This window comes from Thermothielavioides terrestris, chromosome 3, assembly GCF_000226115.1.
Source record: "Thermothielavioides terrestris NRRL 8126 chromosome 3, complete sequence".
Lineage (NCBI taxonomy): Eukaryota > Fungi > Ascomycota > Sordariomycetes > Sordariales > Chaetomiaceae > Thermothielavioides > Thermothielavioides terrestris.
This window is the reverse complement of record NC_016459.1, coordinates 1,907,501-1,914,415: the sequence shown is the minus strand read 5'-3', so window position 1 is coordinate 1,914,415 and position 6,915 is coordinate 1,907,501.

Here is a 6,915-nt window from a genome sequence, read left to right as displayed (position 1 = left end):
CGAGGATCAGTATACAAGGGCTATACCAATCGTACTATAGAAGCTATATATAAAGGCGATAAATAGTACCTTTAAGATAGTATAATAGGCTAGCTCGGTTTCAGTTTTCTTATAAATAGGCTCTACAACGGCTTTATTGTCGATATAGAATTTAATTAAGCGTTTTAAGCTAGTATATAAGGAAGGGTTGGTCACCTAGAGTACTAAATCCTAGTAGCACTTAGTATATAACTTAGTACACTCTATATAACTCTCTCTACGTCTTTAGACGTATTTAACAAAGTTACTATATATAAGCCGTTCAATATAGTTTAGGTAGATGTCCTCTTCCTCTTTAGAAAGGACGTTATCCTCGTCGTCTAAGTCGCCTTCGACAATATAGCTGCTAATAGTATAGTAAAAGGAGTTGTTACAATTGTTATAGTTCTATCTAGGACATTGTTAGCTTCTAGCCTAGGGCTAAAGCGAGCCTAACAAGGGATAACGTACATTATAGTCCTAGTTGTCGTCTCCTCTAGGACGGCGTCCCTCTCTATCACTACCGAAAGAAGCGACTATAGCCAATATTCTAGAGGGTATAGACAAGAACAAAGTAAGTAAGTTTCAAGAATATATCGCTATTGTAAAGAGGATAGAAAGCTACTATAGAGGTTAAAGTAAATAGACGAGATATATATAGGATATATATATAAAAGAAATGGTAGAAAGCTAAATATATATAAGGAGAAAGAGTTGTAAGAACAAACCGAGTATATAGCAGGTTCTTATTGGGTTTACGTCAAAGTTAAGGTAGTAGCGTCGTAGATATAGAACGGTTATACGAAAAAACGACGAATATTGCCAATAAGGCGTAGAACGAATGTACAACGAAAATAGCGTAGGCAATATAGGCATTGCCGTATATAAGAAGGTTAAAAAACGGATATAAGATAGAGACGAGGTAGGAAGGGCCAATATATAGAGAGGATAGAGGATAGGAATATAAAGGAGGGATAGAGGCACACAGTAGAAGCGAGAAGAAAACGTAGGGCACAAGGTTCGTAGAGGAGGAGGGGGTTTTAATAGCACGAGAGGGGGCTAGGTTATATATAATTAGTAGGTACGCCCAATACAACGCAGTTGCAATATACGAATACGCGAAGTAGGGAAGGGCTAATTAGCGACTTGCCAAAGCGATATAAACAAATAACTTAGGCCTAGGCAATAGGACGACCATGAGCGGCAAAGCCTTAGTAGGCAACTACACTAGGCTACCCCAATAACGAAGCAAGCACTGTACAACCGAGTAGTAGGTGCTAGCGTCTATTACAACTAGCACTATACTAGACCTAAACCGCACTCGATATAGCGTTATATATACTCTAATTCAACCGCCTAACGAGGCAGGGGGGGTATATTATAGACTAGGCTATACCTAGGCTAGGTATATAGGGCTACGCCTAGGATCTATAGCGGCCCTAGGACGGACCTATAGTAGGCTCGCCTTGTACCTAGAATAACGTTGGTCCGAACCTACTTCGCAAGCCCCTAAAAAACTCTACGCGTAGGGACCGTAGCCTATACTTCTCCTTTTTCCTTCCTTAAAGTAGTTGAATAAAACATTGTACGCTTATCTGCAGATGCTATAAGGCTAGCACGTTACACTCGAGCTCTATATACTATATAGTATATCTACCTAAGTACGACAAAGCAATAGAGATAGTATAATCGACTATATCTAGGCAACGTAAGGTAGTAGTACTTAGTAGCTAAAGCCTCTTAACTTAGTAGGCTTAGACTATATACCTTAGGTAGCTAAAGTGCTGCTAAAGGGGAATAGTAGTAGGGCCGCTATACTATAAGGCTATAGCTAGGCGCTACTAGACTATAAAAGATACGAAGCTAAAGCCTAGTTCCTAACTCTACTAAGGGAGATCAATATAGTTGAAGAGCTTAAAGATATAGTAGATACCCTTATATACGAGCTAACTAGCATTATAGACGTAGTAGCGCCACGCTATAAGCTCAACCGAAGGTCCTATACGCTGTAGTAGAACCTTAAAGTCGACGAAGCAATATGAAAAGCGAGGAGGGCCAAACGCGCCTAGCGGTCAAGCCGTATAGCAAGCTCCTAAACGTATTACTACAAAGCAGTATAGCGTTTCGAGCGCTATACTCGTTGGTCGTAGACGCTATACTAGCGCTACTCGCTCGCTAGAGCGTCGAAGGAGCAAAAGCTAATATTGAATTAGGGTGATAGATTACCTAGACATAGGGACCCAGTTTTTCTATTCGTTTCAGTGCATTGCATTCGTTGCTAGGGGGTCTGACCCTCTGATCATATGTATTTAAGTGGACTAAGCCTATCTTCTTCGTCATTAAGCAAGACATCAAGCAGTTGTCAATATACGTTCGTTGACACTACGTTAATGGTTCTCCTTCTTCTAGGAAGGCTGTTGAGCCTCTCCTTTTGTTGTCCTACCTTTGTCTAGACGATAGGCATTCGAGCTGTTGAGCTCTAACCGTATTCTCGTTGTCTTCTGTCTTTTCTACTGTATCCTACTAGACGTACCTGAGCCATGTGTCTTCCTCTTAGGAGACATCCTTCCTACTACTCGATATGCACTATCTTCATCCGTCTAGAGGAGCACTGCATTCCTCTAGGAGCTATCTCGCGTGCCTGGTCCGGGGTGTGGTGGGGTAGGTTAGTGTAGAGGTTTTGCACTATTTTAATATAGGATATCGAAAGGTGGGTGTAGCTTCGTAGCCACTAACGCTCTAAGCTACTAACGCTACTAGCGCTCTAGCTAGGACCTAGCGAGCCCTAGAGCACTATAATATACGCCTAGAAAGCGGAGGCGTTAGTAGAGCGCTTCTTCTCTACCCTATAGGCGTAGTACAATAGTATACTCGACCGAGATTAGCCTAAAGAGTCTTTCTACAATACTACGCCTATTGACTAGGAGATTAGTAGTACTAAAATTACTAAAATTGTAAGCTATATAGGATTAAACAAGGCGCCTAGCGAAGACCTCTTTATTAATAAGTTCCTTAAGGCTTACGACAAAGAGGGCAAGCTATTAGAGGTGCTTGTAGCGATTATACGCGTCTACTTCCAGCTAGAGCACTTCCTATATAGATTCTATACTATATAGGTAGTAGTCTTTAGAAAGTTGGGGAAGTCTCTAGAGCAGCTAAAGGAAGTAGGGGCGTGTTGCCTAATATCGTTGCTTAGCGTAGTAGATAAGATTATTAAGACAGCTATCGTAGACTAGGTAATATATATAGCTAAGGCGTATAAGCTACTTCCAAAGATATAGATAAGCTTCTAGTAGTATAGGTCTACTAAGGTGGCGATCTAAGTGATAACCAATATAGTAAAGACAGCGTAGGCGTATAGCGTCTACGCCTCGCTACTACAACTAGATCTAAAAGGCGCCTTCAACTAGGTCGACTAGGTCTAGCTACTATATACGCTCTAAGAGATAGGCTTCGAAAGAAGGTTGGTTATACTCCTAAAGAGCTACTTCGAGGATCGTACAATGCACTTATAGTTCGACGAGATTATAGCTAAGCCAACGACCCTATAGTAGGGTACGCTATAGGATTCGCCACTGTCGTTAACGCTATTTATCCTCTTTATTACCCTTCTGTTCTACGCCCTCGAGGTGTACATTAGGCTCTTAATAGTCGAGTATATAGATAACGCTAACCTTCTTACATTCGGATAGGATATACTAGTGTACTACTATATATTAGAGAAAGGGTTTACCGAGTACGAGAAATAGGCTATAGAACAAAGGATATAGTTCGAATTAGCGAAGAGCGAGCTTATCTACTTTATAAAGGCGTAGCGGCTATATATAGAGGTCGTCAAAATCCTTAGCGAAGGTTAGCTAGGACTTATACCTATAGAGTTAGCAAGGTTCCTAGGCGTATAGTTAGACTATAAGCTCTTGTTTCAAACGTATAAAAAGGCGGTTAAAGCTAAGATAGCTATATAGAAGTTTACCTTTATAAAACTTATAGCGAAGATATATAGGATATATATTATATAAGCTTAGGAGATCTATATAAAGGTCATTAGGAGCGTCCTATCGTATAGGGTAGTAGTATAGTATACACTAACGCTAACCGGAGGGACCCTCTATAGGATTACACATAGCTTTAGTACAATATAGACGAGCTGCCTCTAAGTAGTTGCTAACGTATATAAGGCTACACTAGTCTACAACTTAGAAAGTAAGACCTAGGTGCCCTTTATCAACCTATACCTTAACCGCTAAGCAGTATATACCAAATAGAGGCTTTAGAAAACTAGACTTACATAGCTTCTAAGCAATATCTATACAAAGATAATATCAAAGTTAAAGAAGTAGCGCTATAAACGCTACGCCCTAGTAGCAGGGCTAGCTATAGGGGAGTCCCCTACAAAATAAAGGCAAATGTAGGCCAAGGGCTAGCTCCTTATATACCGCCTAGCGACAGTAGCAGAGGCGTAGAACGAGAGCGACGAGAATAGCGATTAGAGGCCTTAAGAGCTATAGCTCTATACCAATATAGACGTAGCTATAGTAGAGGAATAGAAGGTGTATAGAGAGCTATAGATACGCTATATAGACGCTAGGAGGCTAGAAAGGGCGTACTATAGAGAAATAGTAGACCTATACACTTTAGAACCCCCTACCTAAATGCTATAGGTATATAAAGATCTTAGCAAGGTGCAAAGCTCCCTCTTTATATAGGCGCGAACTAAGGCTATTGGCCTTAGGCAATTCCTATTTTAAAAAGGGGTACTAGATACACCTATGCTACTTTATCGCTATAGCGAGGCACTTAAGACTATCGCCTACTTTACAATATACTATAAGGACCCTACAGTTACTATAGGAAGGCCTTATATTCAAAATCAATATACGCTACTCACACTACTTAGGAGTAGGAGAGGCGCCTAGAGGCTTATAGGATAGCTAATATATACTAAGCGCCTATAGGAATACTAGCTAACGCTTAAGCTAAACATAGAAGGCGAAGTAGGATATAGAGGATTAGCGAAAAGCTCTACAGGTACACAGCAGAAGCACAGTAGCTAGGACGACGTAGCAAAGGAGCTTTTAGCAGCTAGCTACAAGAGCCAAGGCGTAGATAAGAGGCGCAAAAGGAAGAGGAAGAGGCGTAGAAAGGTCGGCCTCTAGCTACTCCCCTTAAGCACATAATACGCCTAGCGGCTATAGCACTCGCGCTAAGAATGTATCACCTACATAAGTAGCGTGCAATAGGCTATACAGGCTGCTATATCTCCGTCGCTACCAGGCTAGAAAGGTGAGTTCCAGCGAGTTAGAGAGAAGGAACTAGGGAGGCCCGCCCTACGTAGCGAGAACGTAGCGTAGGCGCTATATATAAGTAGTGTATATAGAGGTAGAGGGACTACTTACCCTTAGTAGCGAGGCACTAAGTGCCTCTTCGATATAAGATTAATAATAATAATAATAATAATCTTAGTATTCTAGGATAAGTTCTATAAGATCTTTGAAATTAATCTACACCTCTCTTCTTTAAAGCACTCTTAGATAGATAGATAGACTAAAATTATAAACTAATATCTTAACTAATGTCTATACCTATTCGTTAACCATTTCTAAGACAATTGATTAAAATTACTTCTTATAATAGATTTTACTTTAGCTATTTTACTCTATTTATCTACTAGCCTTGCCCTATTTAAAGTTGAGATAGGTATATTCTCTTAGATAATCTACAATTAGTAGGAGTATACCTAGGAATTTAATAGTGCTAAAGACAAGTTTAATTATATTAAAGCTTAGAAGATATTTTCTTAAATCAATTCTACTATCTAATTCGCTAAAGAAAGTATATAGAAAGCCTAAGAAGCTTAAAAGCATTAAGTAGATAAGTATTAACAGCTAGAGGAGTTTAAAGTTAGCTAAAAGGTCTATATTATAAAGGGCTACTAATAGATAAACCGACTAAGCAACAAGCTTAACTACCCTATTATTAGGCCTTTTCTAATTATCGCTAAGAAAGGACATTTCTATAAATTGAAGCTACAACTTAGAGAATATACCTAATATTTACCTTAGATCGACTTTAGAAAGTATTAGATAACCTATTACTAGGTTAAAAGCTCTAGCTTAAGCTATTGATTAAAGTAGATAGCGAGTTAGAATAGTAAGTCGAAAAGATTTTTATCTCTTAAATATTTAAAGGGAAACTCTAGTACTATACTAAATAGATCGGTTAAAGCAAAGACCTTAAGTAGTACAACGCTACTAATTTTAAGAATATACTATACTACTTCTAGGAGTTCTATAAAGTATTCCCCTATATAGCTAGACTATTACGCTAATTACTATAGTAGCTAAAGGCTTATAAAGAAGACTACGTTGATTACGAATACCTAGATAATAACCTACTAGTACCTAAGGGCTAACGCAATCCAACTCGATCTCAACGACGCTATATATATATATATAAACCTATATTTAAAGTCGTATAATGCTCTCTTATATACCTACTAGACTAAATATAATGCTTCGTATAGCTTAATAGGCTATAGAGTAGAAAACTACATTTTCTATCTTTCAATTAAATAGTCTTTATAATAAATAAGCTTATAAACCAATGTCAACTTCCTTTTATATATCTAAAGACAAGAAAGCTAAAAGCTAATAGAGGATTATAATATATTCTATTATAAGGGTATAACATTTTTTTAAGAAGAGGGTAATATAATAGTATAGTATGCTAACTACTATAATATAACTTATATATAGACCTATTACGTAACTATGTGCCTATATAACTTCCTAAGTTAGTAGATTTATAAGATTTAAGTCGACTTCTAGATTAGGACAGAGGGGTTGACTTACTAATAAAGAAAAATGCGTTGATAAGGTGAACTACATCTTACCCTAT